Genomic DNA, 24,024 nt, shown 5'->3' with positions numbered 1-24,024 from the left:
GGATAAAAATTTAAGTCTATTTTTGACACTGGCTACATTTTCAGATATTCTCATTCTTAACTGCTATTTGCAAAGGTAAGCTGGTGAAGTACTAAGATAATAAATATCTATATTTATCTAAAGGCCTTTAATAAACTGGGGTTCAACATTAAAGCTGCTCTCAACAAAGGAAAAACACTAGTTCCCATAAAAATAAAGCATTAATAATAATTTTTAGATAACTGCCCAATATTCTCTTTGAACTACTTATGTCCTACACTTTTGAATTCCCCAGATAGAGACTTTTCTTTGCAGACAGCTGGGGTTTGAGGAATATTGATGGAGACTGTCTGAAGCTATACAATTTATAGCAATTTTGAAGAAACATATGCTATTAGAAAGAAAAATGAAGGCTGCTAAATTGGGAGAGAGGCTAGCAACACTAATTTGAACACATGGTATGGTCTTGTAAAACATAGCATGGTTTAGTAAAGTCAGTAGAAAAGGAGAAAAAGTTGGCTGCACAAAAACACACATGAAAAAATCAGACTAATAAAGCCCTCATTCAACCAGGTAAAAAGAAATAGTGACTTAAAAGCAATAACATGAACTTGCAGTATATTTTGAAAAAAGTAATTTCCATTCTTCATGAAAGTGGCTAGTCTGTGAAGATGCTCAAAAGGGACAACATAAAGTGGGTGAGAAAAACATTGCGTACAATACACACGTGACTGCAATCCTCAGACAAATTCTGTATCAGGACTACCAGAAACTTATCGGCAAGCACTGCACGAGCATCTGGGCTCCCCCTTATTTTTCACATTGCTGTGAGGACAGGACCTTTCTGATGCTGAAGTTGGTTCAAAATGGAGGCACATGTGTTGGGGAGTTTATCCTAAGTGATATAACATCCGGATATAAAAAGGCCGTGGTACAGTGAACTTAGATGTGTCAAGACCCCATCCTGTAGTGGAATTTTGCAGCTATGTGTTCCCAGAGATCCTACAAGAGCAGCTTTGCTGAGCTATGAAAGAAAACTTGATGCCACACTGTAGGGGGGCAAAACATGTTTTATTCACTAAAAATAAGAAATGCATACAAGAAGGGACAAGACTCGGCGCTAACCAGGAAACCAGGAAAACATATTGTCTCAATAAACTATTAAGTTAAGGTCATGAAATAGAAACAGTACAGTGTAAGCAACCAAAAATATTTTGAAGTCTAGACAAGGGAGCAGTGGTTCATCAAGAATTCAGCTTTGTTGATCCAGCAGAACTCCATCTCATGAGGAAAATATTGCTTGCAGATGTACTGCCTTCTAGGAACTCTGGGGGCAGAATTATCTGGAAGAGATGGTAAGGGAAATAAAAGTAAAAAGTATGCTAAAGACCTTGTCTTGTTGGGTAGGAGTGCACTAGATAACTGATGATTTCTTGGTATTGATTAGAAAATATGTCTCCTCGGTGCCTAGAGTTCTTGTGTCCTATTCCTAGCTTCCATTCTAGGGTAGGATTGGCCACACTGACTGAAATGCAAGCAAAGGCTCTGTTGATGCATCAGGCCTCGAGCAGCTGATAGAAACTTCCAGAGGAGCTCAAGGTCACAGATTACAGTTTGATATCCCCCAAACAATTCTCCTGGAAATAGAAGATTGACTATCCTTTGCTAGAGAGGGTTCAGAAATGGCGGAAAGGTTTAAATTGAGGTGATGTTTAAATTGAGTCAACTATTGTTGACTATTAAGGAAATAGTATAAAGAAACCTTTGGTTTGGGGTGAGGGGTAAATATCAATCTCAAAGTTAAGTCCTTTTAGGACATGGTCTAAATGTCCTTTCTCAGTAAACATCAAATGCTTTAGGGTTTCATGGTCAAAAATGAAGTCTCTTCCCACAGTTTTGTAACCAGAAATGTTTCTGCTCCCTGAAGATATACATCTTCCTATAATGGAAAACTATTAGGACAAAAGAATAACTCATCTTGTAAGACAGGTATCTGCACTCTTTGTGGTTGGGTGGGACTCAGCAAAATATAGGGGAAAAATAGAGAACAATATAAATGAAAGTAAAGGAAGGAACAAATGCTGACATATGAGGGAGTGAGGAAACCGGTCTGACTGGAGTAGATCCACAAGCAAGTAGAGAATAGGAGGGGTATGTAGGGGAGTCATGGAGGACTTGGATGTCAGTTGTATTGTTTAGATTTATTAGGAATTGAGTTATATGAAGAACATGATATTTTAAGAAGATAATCTGGCAGCGATAAACAGGATGGACAAGAGTGGAAGGATATAAAATCTCGAAGAGAGAGCCTGAGCAAGGGGCATGAGACTGGTGAGGAATGAATGAATACTAGGTACATTTAGAAGCAGATGATTTTGTTTTATTTTCTTATCACAAAGGTATTATACGCTCACTTTAAAAGTTTTAATGATACAAAAGTATAGAAGGTTAAAAAATACATACATTATATGTATATATGCAACCACTATTAGAAGTGATATTTCAGGGGCGCCTGTGTGGATCAGTCAGTTAAGCGTCCAACTCTTGATCTCAGCTCAGGTCTTGATCTTGGGGTTGTGAGCTCAAGCCCCACATGGAACTTACTTTAAAAAAAAAAGAAGGATATTTCAAAGTCCTAAACCACTATAGGAAAGGACATGCAACCCCCCCCAAAAAAAAAGGACATGCACTTTCACAAATCTAGCAAGAAGAGAAAACAATAAAAATGACGGAATTAGAAATAAATATTACAGAATTGTAAGAAATGTGAAAGATTTAATTATGAACTAAAAGGCAGACATTCCAAAAGAAAAAAAAAGAACTTATCTTGTACTGTTTTGAAAAGATACACCTAAAACCAAACAACACAGAAAAACTGAAAATACTGAAATGGATAAAGATCCAGCAGACAAATGTAACAAAAACCAAGTAAAGGTGGCAAAGGAACATCAAGGCAAAAAGCATCAAAGATATCTTTATGTTGTGAATTAACACAATCCAATAAGATAACCATGAAATTTAATGCACTGAAAAAGAACTTCAAGTATGTAAAGCAAAAAAAGGCTAGATATAAGAGACTATGATAAAATAAGAGGGGGGTTTTACATACTTGCATCAAAGATTTAGATCAAGCAGATAAAAGAAGGAAGAGCTTAGTAACAAGTTTGATTTAATATGTAGAAATATGATATAATATTACCCAAACAAAAAAATACATTTGCTTTAATTGCCCATGGAATAGTTATAAAAGTTTATATGTAATGTTTATTACATTAGGACCCAAAAACATTCCAAAATGTATAATCCACGCAGGAAACATCATCCATCCATGAGACAGTGTAAGTAGTAACAAGGGGGGGAAAAGGATAGAAAAAAACATCAAATAAAACTTGCCCATGCTGAAGTATATAAATACTTCTAAATAACTCTTGGGTTTAAAAGGAAAACAAAACTACAGATGAAGTGATAAAACAAGGATGATGGGGATCCCTGGGTGGCGCAGCGGTTTGGCGCCTGCCTTTGGCCCAGGGCACGATCCTGGAGACCCAGGATCGAATCCCACATCGGGCTCCCGGTACATGGAGCCTGCTTCTCCCTCTGCCTGTGTCTCTGCCTCTCTCTCTCTCTCTCTCTCTCTGTGACTATCATAAATAAATAAAATAAAATAAAATAAAATAAAATAAAACAAGGATGATGGAAGCACTGCAGATGGAAACTAGGTGATATGGTCAAACATGAATCCAGAGGAAAATTTATCATTTAAATGCATTAAGTAGAAAATAAGAAAGACTGAAAAATAAACCAAGCACTCACCTAATTAATCTAAAAGAAAATCAAACAGAACCCAAGAATATAGAAAGCATATTAACAAAAGCAGAAAGTGATATTTTAAAAACAACTTGTAAAAATAGTTAACTGAAAACAAAATATACTAATCTATGAGCAGTTCTATTAAGGAAAAGACAAAAAGGGAGGTGTAGTCACATACATACAAATTAAGACACATTACAAAATATTAGGTACAAAAAAATTAAAAAAAAACAAAAAAACAAAATATTAGGTACAATTTCTAATCAATACATTTGAAAATTCAAATGAAATGGAAGAGTTTTACAAATGGACCTCAGGAGAAGTGGGAAACGTGCATGAACTAATCATCAAAGCAAAAAGGAGACTTAAATACAGAGAACAGACTGCTTGCCAGAGGGGAGGTGGGTGAGGGAATGGGTGAAATAGAGGGGATTACAAGTGTACTTATCTCAATGAGCACTGAGAAATGTACAGAATTGTTGAATCACTATATTGCACACCTGGAACGGAGATAAACTATATGTTAATTATTCTTCAATAAAAATATAAATGAAATTTTAAAAAAAGAATTCACACACATAAAAAAGAAACTGAAAGATTTATATTTCTGCCCACCCTCTCCCCAAACAAGCACCAGGTCAAAATGGTTTTATGGGTATTACCAACTTTTCAAGGGAACAGGTTGTGCTAAGTTACACTGTAAAATAAGAAAAAAGTTCAAGTTCATTCACAAGTACACACAGTCATGATATTAAATCAGGAAAAGGATATCACACAGAGGAAAACTATAAATGAGAGTTTCCCAACAAGTGTGCCTTGGATGGGCTGTAGGTGTAATTTATCTCCTAAGGCCTCAGGGGCAAATAGGCAGAGCCTGAGAAGCCAGCTGCCTCTACCCTGAGCAATCCTGCCCATTTACCCCTGTATACCATGATGTGAAAAAGGTAAGGAGGCACACTGTTCTAGCCACTTGTTAATGTACAGTTTTATATCCTAAATCAAATATTGACATAGCCGAAACACCACTGTCAATTTTATTCCAAGAATGCAAGCATATCTCAATATTAGGAAACCTATTACTGTAATAAACTACATTAACAGATTAAAGAGAATAACCATATTATCACCCTGGCGGACGCCAGAAAAGACATTTATACCATTCTATATCTATTCCTGACAAAACTATAAGTGAATCAGGAATCAAGACTAGAAGGGTATCTCCATAACTCGAAAAAGGCTATCCATCAGAACGTTGGTGATCATCATTTTTTTTATTGGTAATTGTCATATTTTAAAGTGAAAAGGGGTATTTGTGTTAAAGTCAAAAACAAGAGGATGCCTTCTCTTTATTAATCAATATAAATCTGCATTGTCCTAGAAGTCATGAGATCTTTATCAATGTTGTAGAAGGAAAAAAAAATTAGATACAAACATTAGCAAAGACCAGTGTTCCATTATTTACAACTGACATGATTGCGAACCTAGGAATTCAAGCTAATTAACTGGAAAAATAACATAGAGCTAAGAACAGAGTTTAATATGATGCCTGGATACAAGATAAATGCAAAACTCTGTATCGTAAAGATGTCAGTTCTTGACACAAAAGGTCCGAGGCAATTCAAAGGATTTTTTTTAATAGAAGTTGATGCGTTGGTTCTAAAATTCATCTGAAGAAAGAGGATGTACAAGAATAGACAAGTAAATTCTGAAAAATAAAAAAGAATAGTGAAGGGGGAAGAGCAGCCCCATCAGATTTCAAAACACATTATAATGCCATAGTAATTAAAGCAGTGAGGTACTAGCTCAGTAAAAGACAAAACTGAACAGAAAAGATCATAAGCATATCTACATACTTCACGATTAAAAAAGAATTCCAAAGTAGAGCAAATATAATACAGTAATACAGTAAATAAATTAGGAAAACTAGCTATCTCTTCTGAAAAAATAAACGTAGGTCCCTACTTTCCACCACACACACACACACACACACACACACACACACAAACACAATGCCATATGGATTAAAGCACCAAGCAATAAAAAATATATAACATATTCCTAGAAAATGTAAGAGACTATTTTTTAAAATGTTAGAATACAGACGCCTACCTAAGTATGACACAAAACCAAGAAACTATAAAACAAAGATTAATATGTTTACCTATTTCCATAATTAAATCTTCAGGGCAATACCACCATAAATAAACTTTTACAAAGACAGATGACAGGCATTTGTAGCATAGAGCAGACAAAAGGATACCAGCTCTAATATCCAGAGACTTCCTACAAATCAACAAGGAAAAAAGACAAATGATTCCGCAGAAAAACAGGCAAAGGATATGAACAAGCAATCTCCAACAGAAGAAATACAAATAGCTAATAAATACATTAAAAGGTGCTTAACTTTACTAGTGATTAGGGGAAAATAACTTAATGGAATGAGATTGGATTTTTTTTCTCCAAAATGCTGACAAATTAAAAAGAATGATAGTGTCCAGCATGCCAGGAGGGCTATTTAGCTCAAACCCTTTGATCTAGCCATTATACTTCTAAGGTACCAGCCTAGAAAAATACTTCTAAACATGCAAAAGATAGATGAAAAAGAATACTTTTTATAGCATTATCTATAATAGTAAACACACTGTTAACAATCTAGATTTACCATGTGGAAAGAGTTGGATAAATGATACAGCACACCTTACCATGGAATTCTACTGGCTATTACAGCAATGACTTTCTATCGAGCGGTGGTGGGTGGGGAGGGCAAGCTGTAGAATAATATGTATAGGATGACTTCATTTTCTAAATAAAACATACAAGAACACACGCACAGAGAGAGAAAAAGTACTTGGAAGATACAAAGTAAACAAATAATCATGTCTGTCTCTGGACGGGGGACCAGGAGAGGGATATTTTCGCTCCTTACTATATATACTATATATACTTATATAAAATGTTATTGTCCATATTCTATACACTATACTAAATATACTATACTTATATATAAGTATATTTACACTTATATATAAGTATATAAGTATATATAAGTATATAAGTATATATAAGTATATAAGTATACTTATATACAAGTATATATAGTATATATAGTATAGTGTATAAGTATAGTATAGTATATATACTTATACACTTTATAAAAAGACTGCACTTTTTACTTTTATAATAAGCATAGATTACTTTTGTAACCGCAAAAAAGTAAGCTCACTCCATAACATTTGGCTTAAAAAACAAGTAGAAGGAAACATAAAAAAATGATAGGAACTCTCACTCCACAAAGGCAATTATTATTAACACGTCAACACTTTTTCAGTCCCCGTTATGCGTGTTTAACATATTTGAGATCTTACTCTATGTAATTTGGGGCTTATTTTTCAATTAATATAATATTGTATTTTCCCTATAGAAAATTTAGAGACTAAAGAGCAACAAGAGAATAAAAAGCCCATGTACTCCAACCACCCAAAGATAACTGCTTACGAAATATGAAATTTGAGTGCACTGAATTGTATTATGAGTGATCCATGCACACTGTCTCATCGGTCTATGCATGGCCCTCTTTTATTTTCATCCATTAACTTATTTTAATTTTCATAATAATCGTGCAATTATTAAATAGTCAATGGTGTGCTTTTAGTTATTTAATGAACAGCCACCCACCCATCAAAACCTGAGCACTAGAAGATGGACAAATAACTTCAATCCATTTCTGTGATCCTCTCCTATTCCAAGCCCCTTTCCTAAGCCCCAATGATCATTATCCCGATTTTTTTATTTATTTTTCTTTGCTTACTAAGAATATTTTTAATCCCAAATATATATGTACACCTAAATAATATAATGCTTAGTTTTACTTGTTTTTGAAGACTATAGAAAGAATATCCTTTTATATGTAGTCTTCTGGGACTTCATACCTTAATCTAACACTATAGAAGTACAATCTACTCATATTATTATGTTAGCAGTTCATTCATTTCACTGCTGTGTAACAATATTACATTGTGAAAATATACCACAATTCGGTTATTTTTCTTTTGAGATTTTTACTACTAACATAGTATATGTTCTTCCAGTTATTTTTCTGAGTACATTTATATAGTTTCCTTTCTAAAATTTTAAATATTATACATACTTTCATGTGACCTATTCCTCTCACTAATGAGATCTTGTGAACATATTCCCATTTCAGTAAATATTCTTCTGTGATATAAACTTAAATGGCTGCATAGTAGTCCATCATACAGTTACCACATAATTTTATTTAACTATCCTCAATTGTTGGACATCTGGATTGCTTCTAATTTTTTTGCTCTGGTAAGCATCATGATGTATATAGTCGTTGGCTCAGCAACTCTCCTTTAAGAATTTATCCTCAATGCGGAGAAAAGGGAACCCTCATACACTGTTGGTGGGAATGTGAACTGGTGCAGCCACTCTGGAAAACTGTGGAGGTTCCTCAAACAGTTAAAAATATACCTGCCCTACGACCCAGCAATTGCACTGTTGGGGATTTTCCCCAAAGATACAAATGCAATGAAACGCCAGGACACCTGCACCCCGATGTTTCTAGCAGCAATGGCCACGATAGCCAAACTGTGGAAGGAGCCTCGGTGTCCAACGAAAGATGAATGGATAAAGAAGATGTGGTCTATGTATACAATGGAATATTCCTCAGCCATTAGAAATGACAAATACCCACCATTTGCTTCAACGTGGATGGAACTGGAGGGTATTATGCTGAGTGAAGTAAGTCAGTCGGAGAAGGACAAACATTACATGTTCTCATTCATTTGGGGAATATAAATAATAGTGAAAGCGAATATAAGGGAAGGGAGAAGAAATGTGTGGGAAATATCAGAAAGGGAGACAGAACGTAAAGACTGCTAACTCTGGGAAACGAACTAGGGGTGGTAGAAGGGGAGGAGGGCGGGGGGTGGGAGTGAATGGGTGACGGGCACTGGGGGTTATTCTGTATGTTAGTAAATTGAACACCAATAAAAAATAAATTAAAAAAAAAAGAATTTATCCTCAGTAATACCTGTGCAAATTTGCACACAGTCATGTACAGGGCCACCATGCAGGATGACATGTTCTGCACAACTTGTGCTATGTTTGTGCTCATCACAGCAGTTTTTAAAATACAAAAAAACTGGGAAGAACCTAATGCCCACCAAAAGGAGATAAAGTAAATAAGTCATGTATTAAAATCAGAACATAGATTCACAGTTACTGACATGGAAAGATGTTAACAATCTATTGTTAAGTGAAAAAAAATAGGTTAAATGGCAGTGTGATTCCATTCTGTTAAAAAGAATAAACATACCTACTACGAAAGAGTGTGGAAATACATACATCAAAAACTTTGTAGCAATTATCTCTAAGTATTGAGTTTAAGATTGTAATTTTTTCACTTTGCTTGCTTTTATTTTGAAGTGTTTTCAACAGTAAAACTTGATTACATGTATAATAAGATGAATAAATAATGAACTTTTTATGCACAATCATTTAAATATTTTTCCTGAATATACTTTCACACCGTAAGAACTTTGGAAGAAGAAAAAGAACACCAGGAAGTAAACAAAAATCACACATAATCCTACCCACCTAGAGATAATTAGTTCACAATCTCTAATGTGTTTATTTCTAGTCATTTGTCTCTGATTATATATATTTAAGATAATTGCAATCACACTTTATATAATCTTGTATGCTGATTTTTCACTTAACATTATATAATATCAACATACCATAAATATTTTAATGAAAGAATATTCCATCACATGGAAATAGCACATTTACTTAATCATGCCCTTAAAGTTAGACCCCCCAGGTTTTTCTGTTTTTCACTATACCGAATAACTATGTGAGGAACATCTTTGTGCATGAATTATCCACATTTTAGATTATTTCTTTGAACATATTCATTGAAGTGAAAATACTAAGTTGAAGAGTACCAATATTTTTATATCCCCTGATATATATTGCCCAAACCGTACTTACTATTTATTTTAAGGCAGCATGGAGTAGTAGGGAAAGAAAAGAAGTCAAAATACATGCTCTCGTGACCATCTTCAGTACTCGCTGTTTAACCTGATTAGGTAAAACTGATATAAAAGCATCCATCTTAATAATCAAATAAGAAAATCAATCCTTCAGTCACCATACATGTTACTTCCTCAGGAATGCTCTCTAACTTTCCAGACTCTTACAGCATCCTATATTTACTTTTCCTTCATGGCCTTGCAACAACATATAAATAATTGTTCAATTGTTTGTACATTGCCAGTTTTCCCTAGGTGATTGTAAGCTCCATTGAAATATGCCTGGCACACAGCTGGCGCTCAATAAATATCTGTTGAATGAATGAATGAATGAATGAACCAATAGATGAGTGATGGATGAAATGACAGCACTTTGCAAAATAAGTCACTAGACATTTGGAAGGTATTTCAATTTTAGTAATAATTATTATGATTCATTTGCATTACCATGTAGATGATTCTATGTCTTTAGAAATTCCCTGTCTGACCATAATTTCATTATGTGGCTTTAATGCTTGTTCTGCCAGCCAGAGGCATGGTAGCAATGTTGCTGAAAGCACCTGGTAGGAGCTGAGACTCGGAGAACCAAGTAGCTGGCTCCCTAGGTCAGCATACTGGGAGTTAGGGAGTTGTAGTTACCATTAGTTGAACAACAAGACAGTGGTCAGGAATCCAGGAGGTCAGTGATATTGGAAGAAACAGGTGAATCCTGGAGGTCAGAAACAAACTAATGGTAAGTGGTCTAGATAGTAAGGTGCAAAGTGGAGAACAGTCAGTGATAAGGGATGAAAGTAGATGGATAAATTCCAAGCACCAGTACTCAGAGCATGGATCTGTGAATATGATTCTAAAGCAAATGGTACTTGGAACTCAGTGCTTCCTTATATTGTTTCTGCCCAGACTGAAAATGGTATCAGAAAGTGTTTGTGGGATGCCTGGGTAGCTCAGCGGTTGAGCATCTGCCTTTGGCTCAGGACGTGATCCTGGGATCCAGGATCGAGTCCCACATCAGGCTCCCTGCATGCAGCCTGCTTCTTCCTCTGCCTGTGTCTCTGCCTCTGTGTGTGTGTGTGTGTGTGTGTGTGTGTGTGTGTGTGTCTCATGAATAAATAAATAAAATCTTGAAAAAAAAAGTGTGCCTAGTTCCACATACATGGGCAAGAGAATAATAGTAGCTAGTTGAGGAATGAGATCTGTGAATACAAATAGGTTCTGATAGTGGCAGCATAAAGAAGACCATTTGTATATAAGATCTGATAATAGTCTGCACATAAAATAGGAGCAATCAAGCTTTGGATCCCATAATTCTCAACTTGACTTTCAACAGCAGATATTATAGCACAGTGATTGGGATCATGGACTCTGGCAAAAGGCTAAGCTGGGTTCAACAGGCTAGCTAGGTCTATCATTTATTAGTTGTGTCCTTTGAACAAGTTACTTCCCCTCTGTGTGTCAGTTTCCTCATCTGTAAAACGGAGATGATAGTACCCACTTCAGTGGGTTCTTGTGAAGATTAAATGAAGTGATGCATTAGAACAGTGCCTGGATGTAGCAAATGCTATGTCAAATGTTATTATTATTATTATTATTATTATTATTATTATTATTGGCTAGTCACATTAAGATCAAACAAAAATTGGCGGTATAAGAAATGGATAAATACATTGTATGTTCACTCTAACTAAAATAGTCTCTAAACAGGAATTTTTTCTTATTAAAATAAGAATTTCATTTGCACCTAACCATAATTGACTATATAAAAACTTTAAGCATTAGCCAAGTAGCAAAATTTATCACAGCAATCCCTTCAATGTGCTTATATTACAGAAGCTGTCTTATGAACACTTATCTTAAAAAGCTGTGAATAAATACACATTTCCTAACAGCGAAAAAATACTATTAAGCTTCAATATGGTGGATCCATAGAATCTGGTCTATAAGAAGGATGGCCTTATTTAAATTTTTTGAGGCTAATTCTACTGGAAGCAGGGTTATTTGTGTTGGAAGACCTGTCTGTGGAAAGATCTGAACATGGAAAGGCTCGGACTTGGGAAGACTCCTTTTAAAAAGGTCTGGACCTGGGGAAAGGTCAGAAGACCTGGACTATGGAACATGTCAGAATACCTGGATATCGTAGACACCGGAAGACCTGAATGTTAGAAGGCCGGTACCCTGGAGGCGTCGGAAGACGTGGATATTGAGCCCGCTGTTGGAAGACTGGGTAGTTGTCGGAAGACGTGGAGATGCTGGAAGACGAAGAGATGCTGGAAGACGAAGAGATGCCGGAAGACGCGGAGATGCAGGAAGACGCAGAGATGTAGGAAGACGCAGAGATGCTGGAAGACGAGCAGATGCTGGAAGCCCTGGAGATGCTGGAAGCCCTGGAGATGTAGGAAGACAAGGATTTTCTGGAAGACGTGGCTTAGTTGGAAGACGTGGATTTTCTGGAAGACGCAGATTTTCTGGAAGACGTGGCTAGGCTGGAAGACATGTATTTGATGGAAGACACACAGCTTTGCTGGAAGACGTGGATTTTCTGGAAGCCATGGATTTGATGGAAGACATGGATTTTCTGGAAGACCTGGAGGTCACTGGAAGACATGGATTTCCTGGAAGACATGGCTTTTCTGGAAGACGTGGATTTTTCAGGAAGACCCGAATTGTCCGGAAGACCTGGATTGTTTGGAAGACGTCGATTTGCTGGAAGACCTGGAGGTTACTGGAAGACATGAATTTTCTGGAAGACGTGGATCTCTAGGAAGACGTATATTTGTTGGAAGACTTGGATTTAGTGGAAGACATAAATTTTCTGGAAGACGTGGCTTTTTTGGAAGACCTGGATTTATTTAGTGGAAGACATAAATTTTGTCTGGAAGACGTGGATTGACTGGAAGACTGGATTCGGTGGAAGACATGGATTGGTTGGAAGACCTGGATTTTTCCGGAAGATATGGATTTGGCGGAAGACATAGATTTTTCTGGAAGACGTGGACTGAGTGGAAGACCTGGATTTCTTTCCGGAAGACATCGACTGACTGGAAGACCTGGATTTTTCCGGAAGACATAAATTAGCTGGAAGACTTGAATTGATTGGAAGACTTGGATTTGGTGGAAGACATAATTTTTTCTGGAAGACGTGGATTGGCTGGAAGACCTTGAAATTGCTGGAAGACGTGGATTGTCTGGAAGACCTTGAAATCATTGGAAGACGTAGATTTTCTGGAAGACGTGGATTTTCCTGGAAGATATGGATTTTGTGGAAGACCGAGAATTACTGGAAGACGTGGATTATCTGGAAGACGTGAATTTTCTGGAAGACTAGGATTAGCTGGAAGACCTTGATGCTGTTGGAAGACTTGGAATTTGTTGGAAGACTTGGAGTTGCTGGAAGACCTGGAGTTGTTGGAAGACCTTGACACTGGCGCCATTGGAAACCCTGGACATTGGAGACATTGCAAGCACAGGATGTTGGAGACACTGGAAGCCTTGGATTTTGTGGACATTGGTTATTCTGGACATTGGAGACTTTGGAGACCTTGAATGTTGGAATTCATGGGTACCGGAAGCCCTGAATACTAGAGACATCGTAAGTCCTGTACCTTGGAAGCCCTAAACATTGAAAGATATAGATAATAGAAGATCTAGACAATTAGAAACCCTAAAATTGGAAGGCCTGAGTATTGGGAAACATTTGGAAAACCTGGGTATTGACACATTCATGTTAAGACATAGAATTTGGGAATTGTAATTTTCATGATGCTGGAAGTCAAGGGTGTTGGTTAGCCCCAGACATTAGGAAACTTGGACATTAAGATTTCAGGATTTTAAAAGACCTAGTCATTCAGACATTGGGGATGTCAGAACACCTAAACACTAGAAGACCAAGTTCTTAGAGATATTGAAACACTTGGGCGGTGGAGGAATGATAATGAGATACTACAAAACCAGAATTTAGGAGATACTGAAGGTTGTAGGAACTGAATGATGTAAGCACTAGAGGGTATTATAAGAGCTGGACTTGGACACAATGAGACATGTGGACTCTAGAAGACCTGCATATAGGACTCACTGGAGGATTGGGAACATAGAAAAAATGGAACTTGGAACTCTGGACCCAGAAAGACAAGACCTGGATCTTGAAGATTGACTGTTGGAGAAAGTAGAAGACCTAGACTTTTAATTTCCCTGATATTGAGGAGATTAGAAAACCCACATTGGAGATGCTTCAGGCCAGAGAGTGGAAGACATATTTTAACATTTAGAAGATCTGGCAATTGGAGATGTTGGAAGCTATGGTGCTCAGAAAACCTGATGTTAGAGACACTAAAGAATTGAAAGTCCTAACCTTAGAGATGCTAGAAGGTCATGTTGAAAGAACTGGCAATGTTGAAAGACTTTCATATTAGGACCTGATATGACATTTGAAGACATATCATAAAGCTACTCTAGTAGTCTTTATGTCTAGAACATCTCTTTCGCTAAAAAGCAAAACACAGAGAAAGGACATTTTGGGAAGATGACAGAGAGGAAGTCGGAAATTCAAGTAAAAGCAAGTCATTTGAATGGGTTGGAATCTATTTTCATGGTCCCAATGAACTAGCTTTCTAGATCCATATTGTTAGACGGGATGGAAACAATGAATTGCCAAAGAATAAGTAGTATCAAGGCATGGAGAACTTCATGGTTTTAGGTAGGAGTCAGCAAATGTTTTCTGTAAATAGTTAAGTTTTTAAAGGCCATATGGTTTCTATGGCAACTACTCAACTGTGTCATTATAGTGTAGCCACAGACAATACATAAATGAGTGGGTATGGCTGTGCTGCAATAATACTTTATTTAAAAAAAAAAAAAAAACAACAGTTGGGCCAGATTTGAACCGGGGGCCTTACTTTGCCAGGGCCAGCTCCTTATGCCAAATCTAGGGTATAGTAAGTATAGGGAGTACATTCCAGGCTAGCAGTCACATGCCAAAGAATGAGTAGAGCAATTTGAAGCTTGGTGGTAAATAAAGATACTATGTATGTGATGATGCTCAGAATAGGAGGCTAGCAAGAACCTAAGGATGGAGTTTAGATCTCTACTTAATTATTTCAGGGCCCTGACAAGGATATTTGTATTCAGAGCCAAAATTAAATGGGTAGCATCCAGGACTCTAGGTAAGGGGTGGGTAGGGTTCAGATACCCTAATTTGGTAGGCTGGAAGCTTAAAAAGAAAATTAAAGAAGAAAGTCACTTTTACAGACTGAGGTTATCCTTCCAGGACTGAGCACCACTCACCCAAAGAAAGGGAGTCCTCAGCCCAGGACAGACAAGAAGGGGCAAAGCCCTCACTCTACTTCCCATGTTCTTCTCATTAGCCGGAGCCAAGTTAGGTGTTTGTAATGCTGGAGGAGAAGAGGAAGGAGACTACAGCTTGGTAGTCTCATCTCAGGCACTCTGGCTCCAGCTAATAAGTCTAATTTCTGTTCTTACCCACCAGAGCTTAAGTGACAAACTTAAGAGATCAGGGCTGAGTTGTAGGCTAAAGATTCTTAGTGCTTAGTCAGATAGGACTGAGGAAGTCACAGACTATCACATAATCGTATGAAAGAGTATACTGGCAGACAAAACCAATTCCAGTACACTGGGACTGGGCTGTGATTTAAAGGTCAAATAGTGGAATATATAGACAGTGGGCAGCCACTGAAGATTTTTTGAACAAGGAAGTACCACAATCAGAGCTGTACACGAGGAAATTTCATCAGGAAGCAAAGCGCTGAAGACTACCAGATATATATATACCAGGACATCAAAGACTCCCAGTTAAAGCGGTAAAAGGGTCGGGATGTGAGTTATGAGGCCACTCTAATCATCCAGGTGAAGAGGTAAATGAGGCCAGAAACAAGGCAGTGACAGCTCCGTTGCTCAACAGATCCAGCATTGGGATTATGATGAACACTCAGCATTCTGAAAGCATGATTTTAAACTTCTTGAATGCTCTCAGAATACACGGAATGACAAAGCTGTTCAGAAGCTAGTTATGAGGAATTGCGCTCACCTAGCAGCATTACTTGGATATCCAATTCTCCCTCAAAGGCAACTAAGCTAATAACTTGGTGGTTTAAGCAAAGAAGGCCCTACATAGCTGTATCTTTAGCTCCTATTAACACAGTGTGAGTTAATTATCTCAAAAGTGGAACCAAGTGGATGGACTATTTTCTAGAGACTAGGAATACATCCATGTGAAAAAAGTCATTAAAAGTAACCACTATATAAATAAATACCATGCAATGATAACTACATTATAAATAAATCACATATAAATAATAAAGCTGCAGGTCAAGGAGTAACATCGGGACAGAGGAATTACTGTTTCAGGTCTGTTTCACAAGCAAAAATAAATACTGAAAATCGATTTTTATTCCTTCTCTCTTCTTAAAACAATCATGCATACTATTTTTTTTGGAGGGAAATCAGATAAATACCAAAGTAATAAGATTTTGCAAAAACAAGAGTAAACTATCATATTTATTTCTATAACGTTTCTTATAATAATAATAATAGCAACAATTTATTGAGCGCTTGCTATGTGCCAGGCACCGTACTAAGCATTTCTTATAGTCTCATAGCAATCCTATAATGCAGGTATTTTTGACCCCGTTTTACAGATTAGAAAGTCAAGTCTGAAAGGTTAAAAAGCATGCCCATAGTCACATAGCTGCTAACTGGCAGGGACAGGATTGAAAGCAGGTCTGATTCCACAGCCTGGGCTCTAGGCTGACTTGTCACACCCCAATAACCCAAGGGTTATCCTGACAGGACTAAGCGCCACTCACCCAAAGACAGGGAGATCCCCGGTCCAGGACAGGCAAGAAGCCAGTGGCGAAGCCAGTGGCGAAGCCCCTCCTTATTATCTAAGTGCCATGTTCTTCTCATTGTGGCCCTCATCACACCACTGCCAATTAATCAAGAGCCAACTCTAGGTATTTGCAAAAATGGGTTAATTATATCATTGGCTTTATGTCCTGGGCTACTTTCATCTTTCAGCACACAGATCACCGCATCATCAGAGCTGTTGGAATCTGACTCCCAAGCCTCAACTGTCACTGTGGCCTTTCTGCCTGCAGCTCGCTCGTGGGCTGGGCTCGAATGACAAAACCCTAAGGTCCAGCCTCTTCTACCCTGTTGAAGCAAACAGAGAGAAAAGGCTTACTGGCCTTCATTTGAAAGTTTCTTATTACTGCTTTATAGGGCTGTGGGTAATCCTTTTAATCTTGCCTGTAGGTCAATAAATATTTCGTCGAAGGATCTCTTTCCTCTGAATCATTACGGCAATTTGATTTGCAGAGGGGCTGCTTCACCATTCTTCGAGTTCTGGATGTTAACCTATGCTGACCTCTTTTATCAATTTTTGATATGATCACATCTCTGAGAAATTTCTCAACGGTCTCCTGAGGGGGGGAATCTGACAGTTCAGCAAAAAGCCACTTAATTCAATGTCTTCAAATCCTTCACCACCCAAACATTTTGCAGATGCTACAACATTTTCAATTCCTTCTACCACTGGAGGAAAATTTCCAGTCAGTTACAAAGTCATTCCAAAGTTTCTGCCAGAAAAAAAAAAAAAAGTTTCTGCCAGGCTCCATTAAGGGTTGTTTATGTTATTTCTCTCACCGATTGTTCTACTCTCGTTAAAGCATTACAAATGGAGAAATTTTGCCAAGCTACTTTAACAGTAAGTTCTGGTGTCTCTCTCATGAGATCTGCAAGGTAATCAAATATATGGCAAGTACAGGACATCGTGAACAATTTTTAGCACTCCCAGAAAGGGGAACCCTTGCACTGTTGGTGGGAATGTGAACTGGTGCAGCCACTCTGGAAAACTGTGTGGAGGTTCCTCAAAGAGTTAAAAATGGACCTGCCCTACGACCCAGCAACTGCCCTGCTGGGGATTTACCCCAAAGATACAGATGCAGTGAAACGCCAGGACACCTGCACCCCGATGTTTATAGCCGCAATGTCCACAATAGCCCAACTGTGGAAGGAGCCTCGGTGTCCATCGAAAGATGAATGGATAAAGAAGCTGTGGTCTATGTATACAATGGAATATTCCTCAGCCATTAGAAACGACAAATACCCACCATTTGCTTCGACGTGGATGGAACTGGAGGGTATTATGCTGAGTGAAGTAAGTCAGTCGGAGAAGGACAAACATTATATGGTCTCATTCATTTGGGGAATATAAAAAATAGTGACAGGGAATAAAGGGGAAAGGAGGAAAAATGAGTGGGAAATATCAGAAAGGGAGACAGAACATGAGAGACTCCTAACTCTGGGAAACGAACTAGGGGTGGTGGAAAGGGAGGTGGGCGGGGGGTGGGGTGACTGGGTGACGGGCACTGAGGGGGGCACTTGACGGGATGAGCACTGAGTGTTATTCTATATGTTGGCAAATCGAACACCAATAAAAATAAATTTACAAAAAAATATAAATTTTAGCACTCCCAGATGCATGGGATAAAGGAGTGGACCGTACCAGAGGGAACAGAGAGGACTCGAACACATGGATCAGTGTTAACTATGGCAATTTTGTCAGTGGGAACACTGTCCAGAATCAGCAACACTTTGAATTCGTGATTTTTTTAGTTTAAATCTTGTCTAACCTCAGGAACAAACCCTTCAAAAAAGTCCAAAAAAGAGTCTCTCGGTGACCCATATTCTCTGGTTTCCCACCATGCAAAGTGAATGGGTGACGGGCACTGGGTGTTATTCTCTATGTTAGTAAATTGAACACCAATAAAAAATAAATTAAAAAAAAGAAAAAGAAAGTGTTTTTAGCATTCTCTTTAAGAGGACAGGGATTACGGAATCTGTGAGGCAACTTGGATTTAATCAGAAAGTCACCAGAAGCCCTGGAACAAAACAGAACTCTGAGCTTGTCTTTACCAGGCTTGAAGCCTCTGGTCTTTTGCTCATCCTTTGCAATAGAGGTGCAAGTAGGCATGCGCTTCCAGAACCGGGCCGTCTCATGGGCTCGGAAGAAGCAGCCACGGGCCTCAGTTTCCTCAGGTACTCAGGATACTCAGCAGCAGCCTCACAATCTGCTTCCTCTGCCAGCCAGCTCTTTCCACACAGACCACACGGCGTTTCTTAAACCTACCCAAACCACCCGTTACTGGTGATGAATGTTACAACTTTTCATCCAGATCGAAATTTAAACTTGCATTTTTGGGGATCCCTGGGAGGCTCGGCGGTTCAGCGCCTGCCCTTGGCCCAGGGCGTGATCCTGGGGTCCTGGGATCGAGTCCCACGTCGGGCTCCCTGCATGGAGCCTGCTTCTCCCTCTGCCTGTGTCTCTGCCTCTCTCTGTGTGTGTCTATCATGGATAAATAAATAAATAAAATCTTTAAAAAATAAATAAATAAACTTGCATTTTTGTGATGCGCGCTGGCAAGTTACACACACAGGAGGAGGCCTCGCCAGCGATCCCCGTGTTAGAAGCCGCACAGGCCAATCTTTTTCCATTGTCTATGTTTTGACATTTCAAGCTATGTATGGTTTTCTCAATGATTCTAGTGTGCCCTTCGACACACTGGCCCTAACAGCTTTCTCATTTCTCTTCACTGTTCAAATTAGATTCATTAACACCCAAAAAGCACCCTATAGAGGTCTCAGTTTCACCATTATGGAGCATTTCAAGCACTTTCATATTGTTTGCTACAGACATCACTTTTCTTGCCCTTTGTTTTTCTTGCATTTCTATCGTCTGCCTTCTTGTTTTTCTGCTTGGATGCCATTCTCACCCAAACCTACGCAAATCGACAAGTACTGAAAGTTCTATGTATCAGTGGTCAGCACGCAACACCAACTTATGACGTGCATGAAGCCAAGGACAACATTCACGAGACAAATACGAAAAGCAAGACAGCTTTTGTATGACAAACACGCGTGTGTGATCAACGGCTGCAGAGGGACCAGCGGGCAGAAGAATGAGGCCAGAGGCAAGCAACCCGGATGTTGGTCTTGTCACACGAGACAGCAAGATAACATGCTGGTGACTTGAACTTGCATGTTGTTCCAAAACTCTCAAACTGGGTAACCTCAAACTTTGTGGGAGAATGACTTGCAGTTGTGACGGGATCACGGACCTCAGGAGTCAGGGTCAGGCTACCAGGCTGAGCTGAGAAGCACAAGTATCACCATCTAGGAGAAAGCAGATACAGAAATAGAAAATGAAGTCAGGAACTGGAGCAGACTGTCTAAGGAGCTTTTACATTGGCGAGGAAACAGAAATTCAATATATGCCAACTCGCCCTTACGAGGGCTGTGCCTACCGATTTGTATGCTCGCTAAGGGTGGAGGAGAGGCCTTCTCTGCCGTGTGTTCAGCAACATGAAATATTACCAATCTTTGTCATTTGTGCCAAACAGAAGGTGAATAACGAGGTAACTCATTTTTGTCTTAATTTTCATTTCTTTAATCATCTTTCCATATGGTGAGCCATTTCTATTTCTTCATCTTGAAATTGTCTTGTTTATATCCTTTGCCCACTTTAAAATGTTTTCCTTGCCGATTTGCAGACACCATTAGCATATTAGGGAACTCTTATTTTTAAGTCTGTGTGGCAAACGTTTTCTCCGAGCCTGTCATTTATTTTTTAATTTTGTCTTTTGCCATAAAGATGGTCCAAATATTTACATAGTCAAATGGTTCAGGCCTTGCTTTGAAAAGGCTGCCCTACCCTAAGAGGATAAAAAATATATTCACATATTTTCTTTCATTATTTTATAGCTCTGTGGTATTTCTGTGGTATTGCGGAAAGGATGGACTACTCAGTGAATGGTGTTGGAATAACGGACCGTGCACCTAGAAGAGTGCCAGAGGGCCTCTCTCCATGGCACTTCCCCTCTTTACAGGAGACGGGGGCTCTGGTGGAGTCAGAGCCCCCATGTGACCAAGTCAGAGGCGCAAGTTGATTCCAATCAATGGCTCAACTTTCTCCAGAGGTCAGTATGGATCAAGGAAGGGACTGTTTCCAAACGAATAATTAATTACTAGACATTTTGCTGGCTTAAGTTCTGCTCTGCTACCAATCTATACTCCTGACATGTCAACTGAGGGACAGTAAGTACCAAGTTCTCAGATCTCCGACCTTCCGATAATGGCTTCACTAATAATTAACGGTCACTCACAGTTTGGGCACAACTGGAGAAATCTGGATATGAGGAGGCTGCTGGTGGAGAGCAGGTGATTATTGTTGACTCTATTAGGTCCAATAATGGAACCGGGGTGACACTGGCAAATACTTTTTGGGGGGCTGGGGGTGCTGAAGCAAATACATATATAACTAGTCACTTCTTTTATGAAAAAATATCAACAATTGTTTGATCCAGGTGGTCGGTAGGTGGACATGCATTTCACTATCCCACTTCTCTGTAGATGTGAACATTCTCGTAATAATAAGTGTGGGGGTGTGTGCATACACATGTGGGCGTGAGGGAACAATCTCATGTTTCATGGTACATTTTAGGCACTATCACATAACTGTCAGTGGCTTTTCGGGTTAAATACAAGATTCAGAATTACAACTACAGAACAACTGATCATTGGGGAGAAATCATGTTAAATGAAATCTTTCTTCACTTGAAATCAACAGATTAAATCCTAAGGCGTCATGAAGCCCGAATCCCAATAGCAATTTAAAGGTATGAGGCTCAATTTCCAAATCTCCTCTCTCTCTACCAAACTTGAACAGAAGATTTATGGCAATTTTATCCCAAACCAGATTATCTGAACCTGGGGACAGTTTAACTTCATTATACTAATAGCAATTCTTTTCTATACCTTATAAGATAGAGATGGGGGCACCTGGGTGGCTCAGTCAGTTGAGCATCTGACTCTTCGTTTTGGCTCAGGTCATGATCTTGGGGTTGTGGGATCTAGCCTCCCATCGGGCTCCATGCTCAGTGGGGAATCTGCTTGAAGATCCTCTCTCTCCTTTTCCCTCTGTTGCTCCCCCATTCATGCATGCTCAAGCTCTCTCTCTCTCTCTCTCTCTCAAATGAATAAATAAAATCTTTTTAGAAAGAGGTGGAGATGTATGAAAGGAAATAAGGAGCAAACAAGAGCATAAAAACTGATCACCCAGGGCAGGAGGAATGACTACTACATGTTTCACTGAATCACTGGGTAAAACTTCATTCAACCAACTTTCAAATGATAAAATACCTTCTACCCACCACATTCGCTTATGGTCACAGTTTCACCTTGTGTTCTCTGAACTTGCCAAGGACACATCACTTTTGCACCAGGCTAGTGGGAAGGGCAAAGCCTCTGAAATAAACGTCCTCTGTTACCTTTTGGTTCCGTGAACTCTACCAAGACTGGAAGCTGTTGGGATGCTGTTAAATAATGATACACTCTTGTGCCCCCCTTCTCAAGGTATTATTCCCAAGTACATTTATCTCCACGGCTGAGGGTGGAACATCATTCTTCTAAGTCCTCATGAGTCCAAGGAGGCCTGGCATGCTCTCCAAGGAGAATTAAAGCCTCACTGACTGAGCTTTGAGTTGAGGCTCACGCAGCTCACATGCCCAAAGGGGCAGGAGGATCTCAGGATGTTTTTTTCTGTCAGCCTTTGAACAGAGAAGAACAGAGACTTCCTAAACACACCACAGCCTGTGAGGATTTGTATGGACAAACCGGACTGAGTTCATCGTAGCCTCTGTTTGAAAGGACATTGGGTCTCAAGGGGTTTGCTGTCATATAAGCTGTGCAGAGCTATGGGTCTCCTCCTTCACAACTCTTTTTTTTAAGATTTTTTAAAATTTATTCATTTATGAAAGACAGAGAGAGAGACAGGCAGAGGGAGAAGCAGGCTCCACGCCGGGAGCCGGATGTGGGACTCGATCTCGGGCCTCCAGGATCATGCCCTGGGCCGAAGGCAGGTGCTAAACCGCTGAGCCACCCCGGGATCCCCCTTCACAACTTCTAAAACACACACACTCAAGTGGCGAGCTCAAAAAGTACAGCCCATTGGAATCATTTAACATTTCCAAGTATGATACCCCTAAGTGGGAGCCAATGGTGAGATTTCCATGAGAAATCTTATTTCCTTTCAAAATGTATAAACTACCCCAGCGCGGTGACTAAGATGATAAACAAACCTGTCATGCAGCTGGCTTTTGAGCCCAGAGGGCACAAATAGAGCATTTCAAAAGTAAGCCCTCCTGAGAAAATCATTCAGACATTTTCTCCTCAGTCAACTCAAGCTTATCGTGTACCAGGCCATATGATACAAAGAATAAAGAAATGAACTGAGAAAAAAAAAAAAAACAAACCTTGATTTCCAGGAACTTCGTTTTCCAGGGAAGGGCAATGTAACATAACACAAGGTAGGAAGCCACACATTCTGTAAGAGTCACAACAATGTGTTATTGGGGCCTCATGTGCCCCCTTTTATCCATTTTTACTTTATCTATCCAGTTGGGGCCTTTCTCTTTCCTCATCTGAAGAATGGTACCACTTCCTAAGTGGGGCACCGGCCATTCAAACCTATGGACCACACTGCCTCCAGAGCAATCTTCTGAGATGCGGGTCTAATCCAATATCGTCTCCACTTGAAATCACCCCATGAGTCTCCATGGCTTATTGAATCAAGTCCGACCTCCTCTGTGTAATGGTGCCGGCCTACTTTCCCAGGCCTACCTGTCTCTACCTCTTCCCTTCCTCCCTTGTCACCAACAAGGTAGCCAGTCTCGGGGGCCATTTCAATCATCCAGAGTTCCTTAACCTTCAGCACTAGTTCAAGCACCACCTCTTCCAGGAAGCTTTCCCAATCTCTTGGCCTGTGTCTGAAGCACCCGCTGGCTCTGAAGTACCAACCAGAGCTCCCAGAGCCTCCTTCCCATCCCCACTCTGATTACAGCACTCGTGACATTTCACCACAGTGCCATCTGGCTCCCTAGGCTTCATCCCTTGACAGCACTCACAAAAAGTCAGTATTTGAAGTGGATCTTGAAGAATGGGTAGGATTTCCAGAGTGTGAAGAGGGAAAGTGAGTGGGGAGTAAGAGGAGGCAGAGGCAAGGAAATGCTGGAAAAAATGAGACGAGGCTGAAAGACAGGGTGGCTAAAGTGGAGAGTGAAACACAAAGTTCAAAATCTGTTGAGGCAAATCACAGAGGGCCTCAGACGGCAGA

At 39.3% G+C, this 24,024-nt stretch overlaps 2 long non-coding RNA genes across 2 annotated transcripts in view; both read right to left on the bottom strand.

Moving 5' to 3' along the window:
- Nucleotides 1-1,031: 1,031 nt before the first annotated feature.
- Nucleotides 1,032-3,456, bottom strand: LOC111094749. Its single transcript, XR_005386018.1, has 2 exons — nucleotides 2,443-3,456; nucleotides 1,032-1,322 (listed from the first exon to the last, which is right to left on the bottom strand). It is a non-coding gene; the product is annotated as an uncharacterized LOC111094749 (long non-coding RNA).
- Nucleotides 3,457-19,136: 15,680 nt separating this feature from the next.
- LOC119868528 overlaps nucleotides 19,137-24,024 on the bottom strand; it is a 52,763-nt gene continuing 47,875 nt past the window's right edge. Inside the window, exon 4 of the long non-coding RNA XR_005386470.1 lies at nucleotides 19,137-20,027. This is a non-coding gene — a long non-coding RNA (uncharacterized LOC119868528). The remainder of the gene's footprint in view (nucleotides 20,028-24,024) is intronic.

This window comes from Canis lupus, chromosome X (assembly GCF_011100685.1).
Source record: "Canis lupus familiaris isolate Mischka breed German Shepherd chromosome X, alternate assembly UU_Cfam_GSD_1.0, whole genome shotgun sequence".
NCBI classification, from domain to species: Eukaryota; Metazoa; Chordata; class Mammalia; order Carnivora; family Canidae; genus Canis; species Canis lupus.
Note: the sequence above shows the minus strand (reverse complement) of the source record. Positions and strands in the feature narration are given on the sequence as shown.